At 36.5% G+C, this 16,625-nt stretch overlaps 1 long non-coding RNA gene across 1 annotated transcript; it reads left to right on the forward strand.

Moving 5' to 3' along the window:
- The first annotated feature begins 12,620 nt into the window (after nt 1-12,620).
- LOC138134062 (uncharacterized) lies at nt 12,621-13,066 on the forward strand. The gene is made up of 3 exons (XR_011160623.1): nt 12,621-12,657; nt 12,711-12,764; nt 12,936-13,066. It is a non-coding gene; the product is annotated as an uncharacterized lncRNA (long non-coding RNA).
- Nucleotides 13,067-16,625: the final 3,559 nt, after the last annotated feature.

The following is a 16,625-nucleotide window of genomic DNA, read 5'->3' on the forward strand; positions in this document are numbered from 1 at the left end:
ACATTTCCTTGCAGGTGTGCAACATTTTTGTTGCAATCTTAACAATCACTTCAAAAAAATGTATTTCTTTGTTACGTTTCTTGATGTGCATAAAAATTATTATATGATTTTGTTTGTTGTAGAATAAAGCCACGTTTACAAAATTTTTAAATTTTTATTTATTTGTTAGTTTCGCCCAACTTAAGAATAACAAAAGCAATTCATAACTGAATTTGCTGTGTTATTATTTCTTGTTTAACCAAAAGTGGTTGTATGAATTTTGTGGTGGTTGTGGAATTTGTGGAGTGATGGCGAGGATTTCAGGTGCGTACAAGTTTCTGGCAGCCGTAAAACATTGTCTTGGCGTTAAACATTTTCCAGTAAATACTTCCTTGTAAAGGCCTAATGGACAACGGCACCATTTTTCCATTGCAGGAACGCAAACTGGGGTAGGCTCGTTACACGTTGGTTCGCAGTCTTCCACACAGGGGACGCTGCCACTGTACGAAACACTTATGACAATAAGTGGTAGACACACAACTGAAAATTTACCACATGGAATTGTTTCAACACAAAATGCTCAGATGTTACCTGTTATTATGAAAAACGTAGAAAATCTTCTCGGGAATTGGGCCATTGTGTTAGGCAAAGTACTTAAACAAACAATGACATTTCTCCGAATTTTTATCGTGAAATATATACAAAGGACTGTTTTATACATACTATTAATTTTATACTTTGTGTTTATGTGACTATAAAGTTGTAGCATTCGAAGTTTATGACCTGTAAAATTCTTTCAATAAACTGTGTTAATTTGCCGATTTCAACATTTTGTTGGTTTTTACGTTAGGTATGTAATAAATAATAATACATTACGTACATTAAGGTGCGTAGACCAAGTAAGTATAATAGTTAATTCAGGATTAAAATAAGAAGAAACAAACTCGTTTACACAAAGTTTCCGTTGGTACATACATATTTAATGCTAAAAAACCGTTTTATTTCTTATTACTTACATATTATTTTCAGATCTCAGTTTGCATCTTAATCTGTGGTTTTCTGACCGTCGCAAGACCTTATTTAGTGGGATTCTGTTTCAAAATTTAGCAATATTGTTATTGAACAACATTGATTTTGCATAGATAAAACCAATCAACGGCTTCATATCATAGCAACTACATATTGGTAAATGTTAAAATAGAATCGCATCAATTATTATAGCTTGAAAAAGTTTTGTCTTAAAAGATATGGGATCCTCTAGTTTGTAGAACGTCCCCTCCCCTCCTCGCTGTGAATCTCTTATTTTTCTTCGCCAGGGAAAATATTTCTTAGTTTTTAGCGTTTAGTTGTGAACAAGAGTAACTCAGAGTCTTAAAGATAAGTTTTTATTTAGATTTAATTTATTTTTTTGTTCGACACTGTCAGAATTTGAGAATTTTCTCCTATGTGAACGGATTTTGATAAATGTGACAACTTGTCAAAACGAAACGTCAAGTTAATTTTAAAGATTTGAAGCGATTTGGGCCTTTAAGGGGGTCGTCGAACAAAAAAACGTTGTATTCAACTCGTTCTTTTGTAAATTGGACATTTTTTGGCACTCGTGGGCCTTTAAAACGCTCGTTTCACTCGCGTTTTAATCTGGCCCACTCATACCAAAAAAGCCCAATTTACACACGAACTCGTTAAATAAATAACTATAAAATTAAATTCAAAAAAATATACAGGGTGTGTCGTAAGTCGCGAACAGGCTCTTGAACGTAGGATAACGATGACCCACGAAACAAGCATTCACCCAAATTATTGTCGTCGGAGGCCTAAATGTTGAAACAATTACGTTTATGATTTTTCTAAATGGCAACATTGAAATCTACCTTGAACATTACTTAGGTAAATACATATTTTTCCTTGACAATAATAATTCTATAGCAACAGCTAGTGTTATTGTTGCACGATAATACATTCCTTTTTAGACCTAGGAAGAGTTCCGAGATGTGACTATTTTAATTTTTTTGGAACTGTGCAGACCTGAATGGCGAGCATAGCACTTTTGAGTGTTATTCAATGACCTTGACGAGTAAGCTACTGAAGCACCTTCCTGTAACAATGCTGCCCCTAAGCCATCCTTAGATGCATCTACTGTCAAAGTTAAAGCTTTCGATGGATCATAAAATCTTAAAACTCGCGCTGCTGTTAATATGTATTTTAACTGTTCGAAAGCCTTTTGCTGCTCAAAATCCCAACGAAAAACTACCTCTTTCTTCAACAATTCCCTAAGAGGCTTTGATAGTTCTGCCACGTTCGGAATGAATTTATGTAAATAATTTATGATTCCCAAAAACGATTGCAATTCCTTAACGTTAGTTGGTACTGGATAATTTTTTATTACCTCGATTTTACTGTCATCCGGCGTTATCCCTTGATCGGTAATTTTATGTCCTATGTACCTAACTTCATTAACAGAAAATTTACATTTATTTACATTAAACTTTATATTATATTTTCGAGCCCTTTCTAATACTAACTTCAATCTTTCATCATGGTCTTTTTGACTTGTGCCCCAAACTAAAATATCATTTACATAAATCTCAACACCGGCAATTCCCTCAAAACATTGCACAATTTTCCTTTGAAAAATTTCTGATGAACATTTTAGTCCAAAGGGAAGCCTTTTAAATCTAGGCCGTCCCAAAGGCGTATTAAAAGTACATAATTTTGAACTACTTTCGTCTAGCTCTATATTCCAAAATCCGTTATTTGTATCTAAAACTGAAAAAACTTTTGCGTCCCTTACTTTACTCATTATATCGACATACGTAGGAATTGAAAAATATTCGCGCTTGATGGCTTTATTTAGATCCGTTGGATCTATGCAAATTCTAAAGTCCCCATTTGGCTTATCCACAATAACGAGAGAATTTACCCAATCGGTTGGCCCTAACTCTTTAGCAATTATATCTTGCGCTTCTAAACTATCTAACTTATTCTTTAGTTTTACCAGAATTCCTTGAGGAAAGCGTCTTGCAGCGTGCACACATGGTTTTACTGAAGGATCGATCTTAATGCTATATTGACCTGGCAAGCATCCGATACCACTAAAGACGTCTGGGTAATTCTCGAAATAATCCTTGGAATCTTCTCTTGTCACACCCTGTACCATCTTTGCAATTTCTAGTTTGTCTATTGTTTCTCTACCTAGAACAGATCTTCCATTACTCTTTGCTACAAACATTTTTATAATACAACTATTATTTTTATAAAGAGCCGGAACTGTGATGTATCCCTTAATACGACTTCCTGTATATTCCATTAATCTGGTATTGTCTTTTATGATTTTTACATTGCCAAAGTATTTTTTATAAACAGAAAATGGAATAACATTTACGTCAGCTCCACTATCAACTCTAAATTTGACATCTTTGTTGAAAATTTTTAAATCAACCATCCAATTGTTTTCATTGTTGGCGTTATTTTGTACCAAATCTACAAATAACCCTTCATCGCCATCAATATTGTTAATTCTCCGATTCTTACAAAATTTAGCAAAATGATTGTATCCATCACAATTTTTGCATTTTTTACCATAAGCTTTACACTCACGTGGCTTATGTAGTGAACCGCACCTATTACAATTGTACATATTGTTAGCATCAAATGATTGTTTATTGTCGGCATTAAAGTTATTGGAACTTATCTGCGTTTGTTGATGATTTTTGAAATGCGCTCCTCTCTGTCTGCTGCTCGCTTCTTCTCTTTTTTGTCCATCTTCAGTTTTTCTCACTCCCATAACTGATTGGAATTCGTCTGTCCTTCTTCCACTTGTGGTGCACAAAATTTCCATTTGCTTGTTCGTTATCTCTGCCGCCTTACAGATTTCAACAGCCTTCACCAAGTCTAAATTTTTTGTTCGCAAAAGCCTGTCCTTCACGTTCTTATCTCTGATACCCAACACCAGTCTGTCCTTTATCAGAGACTCGCTCAATGTCCCAAATTCGCAATTTTTACTCAGCTGCTTCAGCTGGGTTACGTACTCATCCACGGATTTTTCTTCTCTCATGTCCCTTGAGAAAAATATGTACCTCTCGTAGGTCACATTGATTGTAGGAGCAAAATACGCTGTGAATTTCGCTTGAATGCTTGCGAAACTCGTCTTTTCTTTCTCACTTTCAAACTTGAAGGTATTGTAAATCTTCAGAGCCTTATCTCCAACGCAGTTAAGTAAAACCGCCCCCTTGTACTCCTCTGTTTCTTTTTCCGCCTTCGTTGCTTGTAGATAAATGTTTAACTTTTGCACATAAAAGCTCCATTCCGCTGCGTTATCTCCGTCTAACTTTAATTCTGAAGGTGGTTTTGCACTGTTCTGCATTTTGCTGTTTTTTTTTCACTTTAGGAATTCACTTTTCACTTTTCAAACTTGACTTTCTCGTTGAATTTATCTTTTTTCCGACTGCGCCATGTTATGTCTTGGGATAGGGTCAGGAATCGGGAGCGTGAGCAATCACTCGCTACCAGTGCCCAGTCAGTACTGTCTTTTTATTGACTCCCCACTATTTACATTATCTACATACTATGACATTAACTACATCTGCTCTTTTTTTATTAGGTTTTTCACCCAAATTACAATTAGATTTTTAGTTACAATGGGTTTTTCGTCTTGCCTGTGGTGCTCTACCACTTAAAGAATAAGCCATAAATCGAGAAACTAACTACGGAGTTGGTTATTGGGAAGTAAATACTTTTAGGTACCCAGAGCTTGTCCGCGACTTACGACACATCCTGTATATTTGAAGATTTATTTGTTAATCTTGAAATTGATAAATGATTTAATAGATCGGTAACGACGACGCAAATAAAATTGAAAAAATGAAGGAAAGAGGAAGTAGGAAAAGCTTTCAACATGGTGTAAGGATAAAGAGATTCACCGAAAAAGTAATATTTTAACGGTTAACATCAAACTTCCAAAATGTCATGAAAAATCTCGTGAAAAATTTGCTTTGTGGCTCACAAGTTTTGAAGAATATCTTTTTATTCGTAGGCTTTTAAAAAATAAGAATTTCTTGTCCTGTGATAAACTACGAGAAACTAGGGAAGCATAGCAGTTGTTATCAGCAGAGCACAACAAGAAAGTGTTTTTTTGTTATTTTGAGCTGGCCGGTTTTGTTAGGTTTTCTTTTGATTTATGTATCGTATGATCAAAAAGTCTTTGGATCGCGGTAGCTATTAAATGTAAAAACCATCTATAGAATTATTTACTTCTACTGTCTGCAGTTTTTATGTGTACAGTCGTTGACCAAAATAAAATAGGACAAAGTGTTACCTTAGACAGTTTCACAATTCAAAGATTTGTGTAGTGTAACTGAGGCGTATGTGTCTCAGACTACAACTTGATTTGACTTGACGATTGATTTACAAAAAGTTAGGTTGTGTTTTTTCACTTGTCATCTCGTCATTGTCACTTTGTTCAATTGAATGATTGTGAGTTTTTGAAATATTGTCAAATGATGACACTTATCAGAATTGTTTTTTTTATTTTTGACACTTTTGTTTCCTAAGAGATGGATTTCGCAAATATATCGAATTACACAATCGAAATTTACTTTGTCCTATTTTATTTTGGTCAACGACTGTACTTCAAAGTAGTGCTAATCTCTCACGGAACTCGTTTTTAAACATAAACGAGACGAATAAATCCTATCACCATGTTCACCACGATTTCCATTACTGTAGTATGATTCAATAATAAAAATTGTATGTCCTCTTTGAAACATTTTAAATTATAACCTGCTATCTTGAAAGTTGTCAAATAAATGTCAAAAATCATTGAAATAAATAATTTTCTAGATAGCTTGTTAATTCCACGGCTACTCTGATCCAAAAACTTTTTGATCATACTATATTTGTGACATTAGGGAAGGTTAAGTATACAGTGCCTTTTTTTTAGCGCTGGCCATAGGAATTTACATGACAAAAACTTTGGATCGTGTTAATAAGCTTTTTAGCAGGAATTTTTAAATGAAATTTAGCAAAATATTAGATTAGTATTTTATAAATCAATTTAAGTTTATTTTATATTACAGAATAAAATAATTACGGAATTAATTAAAAAAAAGTACTTTTAATTTATTACATTATTTCTTGCCCAGAAGGTTTTATAATCGTTAGACAGTTACAAAATGCTTGACAAAATTTTTGTGATCGTCTTGGTTAGTGTCTGCATCATTTCTTTATTTGAAAAGGTGTCCATTGAGAATTGTTACTGTTTGACGTTTGTTGAGCTTACATTACGTCAGCCTACTTGGCAAGCCAGGTGGTAAATTTAATAAACTTCTTTTTGCTCTAAATCCGTGATTATTTTGTTTTGTACGATGGGCCAAACTGAAATTGATTTATAAAATACTAATCTAATATCCTACCAAATTTCACTTGAAAATTCCTACTGAAAAGCTCATTAACAGACCCTAAACTTTTTAGCATGTAAATCCCTATGGCCAGCGTTAAAAAAAAGGCACTGTATACATATCAAAAATAGGTACAATAATTTTAACTGGTAACAGAACTCGTTAAATACTTGTTAAGTAACATTTTTGTAAATTCGCATTTTGTCATTTTATCTCCCTTTAATTTCGCTACCGTGAATAAAATAATGAATTAAGTGGTGAGAAGTTAAAAGTTGTTAAAGTCCATTCACGTTGGATTTTCCTAGTCAAGGTCAAATAATTCAATATTATGGCGGTGTGATTTTTACTTCAAAAATGCTTTAGCTGTGTATGTCACCAATACGGGCTGATAAAGTAACCAAGTCATTCGTAGACTGTAGAGGTTATGTTATTCGCTGTCAGCAAAGAAACAGTCATTTTTCAAATATTGTTTTTAGAGGATAACAGTAGGTAATAATACATCCATTTTGTTATCATTTGCACTAAAAATAGTGTCAGTTCTTAATCGGTATGATAGGATTAGGAACATACAATAGGTACTGTTACGTTATAAATTACGCTCCCGAAACTGGGCAGCCACCCTGTTACCGGTTACAAATCCGGAATGTTCAGGGGTATAACGAACAAGTCGTGGCTTCGACTCGGTTTACAATGCGAACCACGAGAAACGCCGACTGAAGCTGAAAAATTGGTGAGAACAGCCCGGAGTACGGGAAATGATACACAATCTTCCAACTAATCGTTTATTCAGATGTCAAACAATGAAAATAATGATATAATGAAAAAGAAAAACAACGAAGCCTGACTAGCCCTATGGCGTGTACAAAATTGAATAACCCTAACTCCTCGAAGGGTCCTCCGGGTCCCAGATATTCAACGAACGAGTACCGGCGAAACAGTAAAAAAAATTCCCTTCCTTAGCGAAGGAGGAAGGCCGACTGATCCTACGTAACGTCGCTATTCGGCTACGCCGCCCGCATAAGCGGAGAGGTCCTCCAAGTCTTCCTTCGCTCCAAAAAAAAAAAATTGAAGTTAAGATGTTTTTCTCCGGTACGGACCGGTGAAGAACCACGCGCAAAAAAATGTTCGGTGAGCGCGATACACAATTCCTGGCGAGGTCACTCACGGATTGATAATCGTTCGTGAATATAAAAACCCGACGGACTTGATAAGGAAATTTTTTCTTAAGTTAGTACGATTAATGAAATGACGCGCCTTATGACAAAACTGCAACTTTAACAGTGGAACAAATTATAAATCCTAAACGCGATATACAAATTAAAGGAATTTGATAGAACTTTTCACCCGTCGAAATAATGAGTGACAATGGAAATTTGACTATAGTTAAATACAAACGCTCAATTAGTTCGACGGAGTGACAAAATACAACCGAAAACTTTGAGAAGCTACGGCCTGTAAAAATTGGGGTGTCACCACTGCTCCGGACTTGCTGGTGGGTAGATCCGGCACCTTCCGGTGAGTCCGGGGACGACCTGGACTGACAGGACTCGACGAGATCCTGATCCGCAAAAGCGTTCGGTTTGGAACCTTCCGTAGTGAAGTCCTTGATCCGCTTGGCGATGTGGGCGGTGGTACTTTGACGAATCGTCTCCAACGGCCCTCGTGAACTCCACTACGTCGTCTCGTCAGCCCTGCAAATTCACTCGATCACTGTCCCTTTGACTCTCCCCAGGCACTCACAACACCACCGGCAAAAGGTCGTGAAAAAAACTCCCTTCCGTCTCTGGTTCCCCCGATTTATAGCTTCCACCCCCTCTATGCGCAGATTTTTCGGCGGAAGTCCGAGTACGTTTCCGTCGCGATGGATTCTAGAACATTCTAGAAAAATCGCGAAGATTTACAATCGCGCGGCGATTTAAATCGTAACAGTACCTAACTCCTACCTACTGGTGTTGTATTTTTCTGCTTGCGCTGTTGATTAAGTGAAAAAACCCTTAATGACTACAGTGATGACTGATGAGGAACCAGAATAAGTTATAGAAAATGAACCCAATAGAAAATTGTGTGAAGTTTCTTTCATTGGAAGCGATGGAAGTAAGGAATGCATCTAAATGATGGAACAAATTTGGCAATAAAATTTCAGTTATTCAGAGACACTTATACGTTTTGATTGTGGTTGTGACGTTTCAAGAATGTATTGTTACAATTGCATACCACAAAAGAAAGGTGTATTTTGATTTTTAATGATTTTTTTCTAATTTAAGTTTTTTCGATGTACACATTACCTTTAAAATAACGTTGTATTGTTAAAACTGCTCAGTAAAGGTCGTAAATAGATTATAATCATGTTAATACATACAATACATTAAATATTAAAGGATTCTGACTAATTAATTTTCGAACTGAAGCTATTTTTTCTTGAGTCCGTATTAGCTTGCGGGTTTCGTCACATTACGTCAGTTGTGGAAGGTTAACGCAATTTTAAAATTAACCTTTTTTCTTTTCGCCATGGTAAAATCACCCAGGAATAGAATTTTATTAAAAAATCTGTGACTTTATTTCACACGTCAAACTAACATTCAAAATTAAAGACGTCAAATCGCTCTCAATCGCTCTATCACGAATAAAACACGATAATGTAAAATTTACTAGGAAAGGAGGCGCAGGCTTGCAACGTGACAACAATTTGGCAGAGAAAATCCAACGTGAATTGACTTTAGGTTCCTAATCGTTTTCAGTTGTTTTTTCTTAACTGCAACTGAAAAAAAGCGACCGATATTTTGTTCGCATATGGACAAGCAGATCAAAACGCGGTTCAAGCCCGATACATTTCCTGAACAGTGGATAGGACGTAATGGTCCTGTAGCATCGCCCGCCAGCTCTCCGGATCTGAATCCTTGTGATTTCTTTCTGTGGGGTTACGTGAAGGATCTTCTTCTTTACGCTTCTCCCATTAGCAGCTTGGAAATGTTAAGATCACGTATCGAAAATGCTGCGGTAACGATTAGAAACAATAGAGAAACATTTGGACAAATACCTACAACAATTCGAAAACGTGCTCAATGTTATAGCAACAGTGGTGGTGGGCATTTTGAACATTTATTGTAATAATCGTTGGACTATTTTTGATTTGGAGCTACCGAGAATTTAAAATTATTTTTATTTGATTTTGTAATAAAGTGTGTAAACAGTAAATGAATCAACATGTTTTCACTTTCACTTACGTTCATTTTTTGTGGATTCTTTTTATTAGAGACAATAATGCTTCCATGGGCGGGTAAGCCAATTTCTGGAAAATTGTCGATGATTTTTATAACGCTTCAGAGCAATTTTTCCCCAAAAAGTTACTAAACTTATTGGTTGTGCTTAACCACTTAAAATTATTGTACCTATTTCTGATACACCCGGTATAATATAAAACAATGGTTCATTTTAGTAATAACAAGATAACTTATAAACTTTTGTATTGTGTTACGATTTAAAAAATTTCCCTCAACGTGAAATTGGACGGTTCGCGCCGGATCAAACGTTTCTCATTAAAACTTGTCGCGGGAGACGCTCGCGCAAGTCGAAAGGAAAATGTTTTGCGTCAAAAGACCCAACGAACACCGCGTTCTTTTCCAGGCCGAGAAGCCGAAGAGAGCATACGTGAGTAATAGTGCGGTTCCAATAAGGCCAGTATCCAGTAGTGGCGAGGCCGAGAGGATCTAGCCCCGCACCTCCAAAGACGGAAAAGAGGACTGCGCTATAAAAGGGTTCACTCGGTGAACCGCGCGCCTAGGGCGGTTCAAACCTGGAAACACGCCTTCCGAGTAGCTAAGAGATTTGACACGCTTTGCGTTAGCCTTTTCGGGAGCAAGGTACCTCGGGCTGATCTTAACGACCGATTGGCAGCGACTCAACCCCCAGCGACAGGTGCTCCACCACCACACAAGGAACCCACCGGGCCAGGAGAAGGCCCACCAGGGCGCGACGACCCAGCCCCGTATTTTGTCCACCGAAGACCCTCATCCCAGGACTTTCATCATCCGAAGCGCTTCCTCCGTCAAATCTCCACGTCCGGAGCAGCCGACCGACCACCTGCAGGGCCGAAGTCGTCGACATTAGTCGTTCCCCCAAAAAAATCCGGCAATGACTCAAAAAAGGAAAACCCATTTGGTTTGGAATTTTTTTACCTTGCTCACTGGTCCTTCGCGGGCTGAGACCTTGTTAGAGATAAGACCGAATTGAACTTCTTTCGGTCATCCTTCTTTGGTAGAGCTTTTAGATGACATAGAATTTCATTTAATTTTTTTTATTGTTAATGCGACGCTCTTCGGGCCGTTGCGCTAACACAACGTGTTGATTTGATTCTTCCGGCCTTGGGCGGTGCGAGGAAAAATTTTAATATTACAGTAAGCAAGGCGAAATTCTTGAAGTTTTGTTCCAATTTTCTGGACGACGTTTACCACACACACGTTCATCTTCAAGAACAGTGTAACACTTGAGTGATCGTAGTACTTTTATTAAAATGAATTTTAGTGGTGAAGCTCTTCACAAACTAATGTAGATTAGAAACGGAACCACGCATCCCCAAATATTAGCACTAGGCAATTTGCTCTGTAGGTAGAATTGTCTGTGACTATAGTTTGGAGAATTTTACATGACCAAGGTTTGTATACGTAACATGTGCAACCAAAAATCAGAAGAAGGGAATTTTTAGGAGAAAATTTCCGTAAATATATAATTTGAAGTCAGCAGTTAAAACTCAGTTGGTTCTCCAAAATTGACTGGTGAAGATTACCTGCATCTTTTGACCAACAAGCTAGATGTAATTCTATGTAGAAATTGACCTGACAGCACAACGTAATATGAGGTATTTGCACAATGGTATACCTCTGTATTGGGAGAAGTAGTTCTGTTTTATGACCTAGCCATTCACCAGACTTGAAACTCTCTTTTTTTTTTGTTTGGGACCACATGAAACAACTTGTTTACTTTTATTAAAGTCCCGTAAATACCGAGGACGAACGTCATGTACATATCAAAAATGCTGTGCTTACGGGCACCATTTTATACAATTTTTATAAATGTGGTTTTTATTATTTTTTTATTATGCTATTTGTGCTATTTATGCTTTTCCAGTGCCTATCAAACATTTTTCAGATTGTTATATTTTTCTATTTTCACAGTAGAAATTGTTCTCATTTCTTCAGAGCACATAACTAGGGACATATTACAGGGTTACACCATCTTCACCTCTTTTCAAAATTTATTGAATATTTTTAATATTGACAGCAATAAAGAACACAAATGTAAATGAAGATAATAGAAGTTGAAGGAATTTACAACCCTTGAGAGAAATTAGTTAAATCTTAAATCAGATTCATCTTTAGATTTATTCAACACAGTGAATTTTGGTTGAAGCGACAAAATAATGAAGTACACATCCTTTGCAAAAAGTATTTTGAAAATTTGTAAGCTGTTTGGATTCACTTACTTTTGTGAAGCAGTATTTTCAAAGCCGTTTTTAATAATAATACTTACTTTGAGTTATTTCTTCATTCCTTGTAGGTTTAGTTGAGAAAGTAATATTTATCAATAAATTACTCTCGTTATGGGGATGCTAAGATAAGGTTGTTTAAGATTTATTCATTGGGAGAGTCGTGAAGATTGTTGGTTTGACTTTAAAAGTCTGGAAAAAAATAGTGTGAGAACTATTGACCAAAGGTATTAGAACACTAAATTCATTCGTTCTATTTGTGCGTCGAGTCATTCGTTTTCCTCCAGCATCACAGGTTAAGAAAATTTGACGAAGTTGCACCATTTTCAAACCGGTGTTATTAGTACTTCTGGAACAAAGATTATTCTGATTTTCATAAAATTGCTAATATACCTTTTCCTATTGGGGTAGTGAGTGTAGTTTCGTAGGCGTTTTAAGTGTAAATCAGTATGATGAACCACTGTACCAAATCTTTCAAGCAATCTTTTCAGATCTTGGTTAACGATCACCAACTTTGTTAAAGAACTCAGTTGTGTGCTCTAAACACTTTTAAGAAATAAAAACCGTTATGATTTTTTTAATGGAGTCATCAAATATGTTCATTAGATACGGTCATATACTTCGTATAATTATTGTTTTATTTTGTGAATCTAAATTGAAATTTGCGTTTACAAATATCGTCTTAAACTGATTAAAATTAAAAACCATTTTATTCAAAGAGCCGATGACGACCAACTACAATGCTAAAGTTTTCCTTTCTCCTGTGTGTCTCTCTTTTCATTGCTAGTTCATCAACTGAAAGTAAGAAAATACGAAAGAAATACCATATTCTCCTATATTTTTTACACTTACAGATGACGACGACGAAGACTTCGAGAGGGTCACCGTACCTTTAGATCTGTTAAAAGGTAAGCCTGGTATACCTGGCCCTCCTGGATATTCAGGGCCAGCAGGTCCACCGGGCCAGGACGGGCCTCCTGGACCCGCCGGACCTGCAGGAAAAGCCGGGCACTTTGGTCCACCGGGTGCAGACGGCATCCCAGGACGACCTGGTTCTAACGGTTCTCCTGGACCCGCAGGTCCTCGAGGACACCCTGGAAAAAATGGTACACCGGGTCGAAATGGTAAAAACGGTCGTCCGGGGTTCAAGGGTGGTTCTGGTCTAAGGGGTCCTCCCGGAGATGACGGTCCTTTGGGACTACCAGGTCCACCGGGACCACCAGGAAAGTCAAGAAATTCAAAACAAACTAATCTACCCCAAGCAGAGTCTTGGACAGGGCACAGGCCTAAAGTCGTAGTTAATATTTTTCTAAAAGGAAAACCTTCAGATACTAATGCCATCCCATAATGATTAGATGTGGTTAAAGCGCCCACTTGTACCATTTTGGTAGTCATGGTTCAGATCATTGGTAATAATAATTATTCTGTTTGCGACTGTATAAAATGTAATTCTATTTAGTACCTACATTCGTTTGCCCATTTCTTGTAAATGTTAAAAAAATTTCTAAATAAAATTTTGACTTTTATTATACTGGTACCGCTGTTATTATTGAAACTCTATTACAGCAGGTGTTTTGCCCAAAACATTTTTGTTCCTTACAACCCATTTTACAATTTTTTTCAATAGTTTTTATAAAGGAGTTTTCTATCAGAGAGTCAGATGGTAGAAGGATGAAAGCTGTAGCTGAGAGATGAAAATTATGGATTCTTGAATAAGGTCTTGTTATTTTGGACGTAGTGAAATTAATGCAATTCAACTTTATTATAGTCTTAAGCTGTTTACGGTTACGAAATCATCACTCTTTTAATGGATCTGATTACTTGACAATATGAAGTTTAATTGCTCATATCGAAACTACCTTTTTATGTGTCTTATTTTTCGTTTTATTTGTATGAATATAGTATACTTTACATAGAACAAATGACCTTTATTTCGTTTTACATCTCCATTTTTCTTCTTTTTGCTAGCGTCTTTGCCCAAGGTGAGAAAACAAAAAAACAACTTTTTCTAGGACAACTTTCAATTTATAAATTTACAGATGAAAATGAGAATCATAACAACGGCTTAGTGAACATACCTGTTGAATTATTAAGAGGAGAACGTGGAAAACGTGGGAAGCTTGGACCTGCCGGTCCTGAGGGTCCTCCAGGAAATGCTGGTTCACCAGGTCCCGCAGGCCCACCAGGACCTCCCGGAAAACCAGGTTCACCGGGTAAACCAGGAAAGCCGGGAACTCCTGGTACAAATGGCCCTGCAGGACCGAGAGGTCCCCCGGGAACCGATGGCTCGAACGGATTACCGGGTAAAAATGGGATGAACGGCGCTCCAGGACCTAAAGGATCTCCAGGTCTGAAAGGTCTACAGGGGCGTAGAGGAGCTCCGGGACCGCCGGGTCCTCCGGGACCATCATTTCTGGGACGTTCGGCACCGCCATCAAGACAAGATAGGACGCTAGCAAATTCACAATACAAGCCGATGGTGATGCTCAACATTTTCTTGAAAAGCAAACCAACTGACACAAGCGAATATGAATATTAAATGTGACTCTCTCGACCCAATAAAAGAATTTTGTCAATTTGGTATTGAAGGTTGTGCTCCTTTTGTGATCAGCTATAATAAAACAAGTGGTATGATTTTCATCCATGTTATCTAGGAGTGCATATAAATGTGCTGCTTCGGTTTTAATACTCATATCATATCGTCGATTTATTAATCATATCGCGAGTTTGTATTTGATGAAACAATACAATGAATGAATAAATGCAGAACATTTAAATCCATAAACTGACATCAGTGTTTTTGATAAATGATAGCTGTATATGTTGGTACCGAGTTATTGATTGTTTCCTTACAGCAGAGACGATTAATTAACAATCAGTAACCTTTCTTCAACTTATAATCCGCCAATTTGAAAAATAGTACTCTGAATAATATACAGGGTGTTTAAAAAATGGCGCACTAAAATTATAATAGTGTTCAGAAGCATTTAATAAGTGAGGGAATTAGTATATTAAAGAACGAGTTTTATAAGGGTTGATTTGGCGCACGAGTCCCAAGTGTAGAAAACGACCCGTAGGGGAGTTTTGTATGGGACGAGTGCGCCAATGCCCTTATAAAACGAGTTTTTTATGTTATTTTTTAGAATTTGCACCCTTGTTTTAATTTTTAAATAAAAAAATTAAATTTTCAAATTCTAGGGAATTTTGTATTAATTGGTAATTCAAGGTAACGGATGCAACTACATCTGCAACATATGTTAAAAAGTAGAGTTTGACCATTAATATTGGAAGTTTTTTGGAGTAAATTACAATAACACACTGAAATATTGATACAAATTTTCTTAGACATCTATTAAACTACGAGTGCTTTAAGAGATAGCCATTAACGACTCCAAATTGAATACAATAATAGACCTGTTAGAGACGCAGATTCTAAAATAGTTATTTTCATATGAGTAGCGCTGTCAGATCACTTTTCAGGTATGAGACCGAGGCTTCAGCCAAGTGCTGCAAAACAGGCCGAATACGTGAAAAGTGACAGCGCACGAATATTGAATAACATTTTTCGTATACGTTTGGGCAAATTCTTAAAGAACATTAATTTATTGTAAATTTTGAGGTTATCTTTGACAGATGTCAAGTTAGGTACGAGTATATAACCGGGAAAAGTTATATATTTAGTTATATGCCACTTTCCTGGTTATATATCTCAGGAAACGAATACGAAAAAATATTTTAAAAAATCTTGGTGTTAAATTGGACGCATCCGAGTTCCTCCACCAAGCGTCAGGTACCTATAATCCCCTATCCGAATTCCTCCAGAACACCTTGCCGAAAGGATTAAGGTTTAGCGCAGCACTAATTACAGATATCATGGGTCATTGTAATAAAATAGAAACTTCTTTCTTGTTATTTGCTCTGTTTCATATTGCACAATCGGCCTTGAGACAAATTCTTGCTTTAGTCTTTTATTTTTGCTGCACCTTTTATTTTGGCATAAATTTCGGATTGAAACTGCAATAAAACTTCAATAAACTGATACAAATTAGGATGGTTTTGGTAAAAACTTGTGTTAAATTTCGCATGAAATGATTCGCATGCGTTTGTTGTGCGATATGATACATTGGAAGCACTTGCCCATATGTGGGGAAGAAATAGAGCTTCTTCACTGATGTAATTATCAACTATATAATCACTGAATTGAACAATACCAGAGTTGTTGCAAGGTAGTATTTCACATAATTCTAAGAAATACTCTTCAACATCACTAGGCTTTAAAAAAGACATTCCGAAAAACAGTTTTAAAAAATGCCCCTCTACTGAATTGGGATCTTTGTAAAATTTTGTTAACCTCAAAGATTGGATTTTTCTGTACCATGCTTGTGCTAGATGAAAACGGCTACCAATTATTTTAGCAGTGGGCCACTTAAAATTAATTGCCTTGTGAATTCCTATTTTAAAAACTATCACAATTTCAGTCGGACAAAATTGTAAATTAAATGTGTTACATGTGCGCTAGGTGGTATTGATAACCCTGGAGGAACTCGGTCGAAGGATTAAGTAGACCCTTTTAGGTGTTCGGATTAAACTAGGTAAACTGGAGGAATTCAGACGCGCTGGTTAAATTTGCATGTGGATGAAGGTTTCTTTTATGGTAAATTTGGCAACTGCGTACCTAACTTTAAAAAATAGAAATAGTTGTAGCTATCAATTGTTGAATGGTCCATTAATTTTGTCATTTTATTATGATAATTAAATCGAACAATTTA

Source organism: Tenebrio molitor, chromosome 6 (assembly GCF_963966145.1).
Source record: "Tenebrio molitor chromosome 6, icTenMoli1.1, whole genome shotgun sequence".
In the NCBI taxonomy this organism is placed as follows: Eukaryota; Metazoa; Arthropoda; class Insecta; order Coleoptera; family Tenebrionidae; genus Tenebrio; species Tenebrio molitor.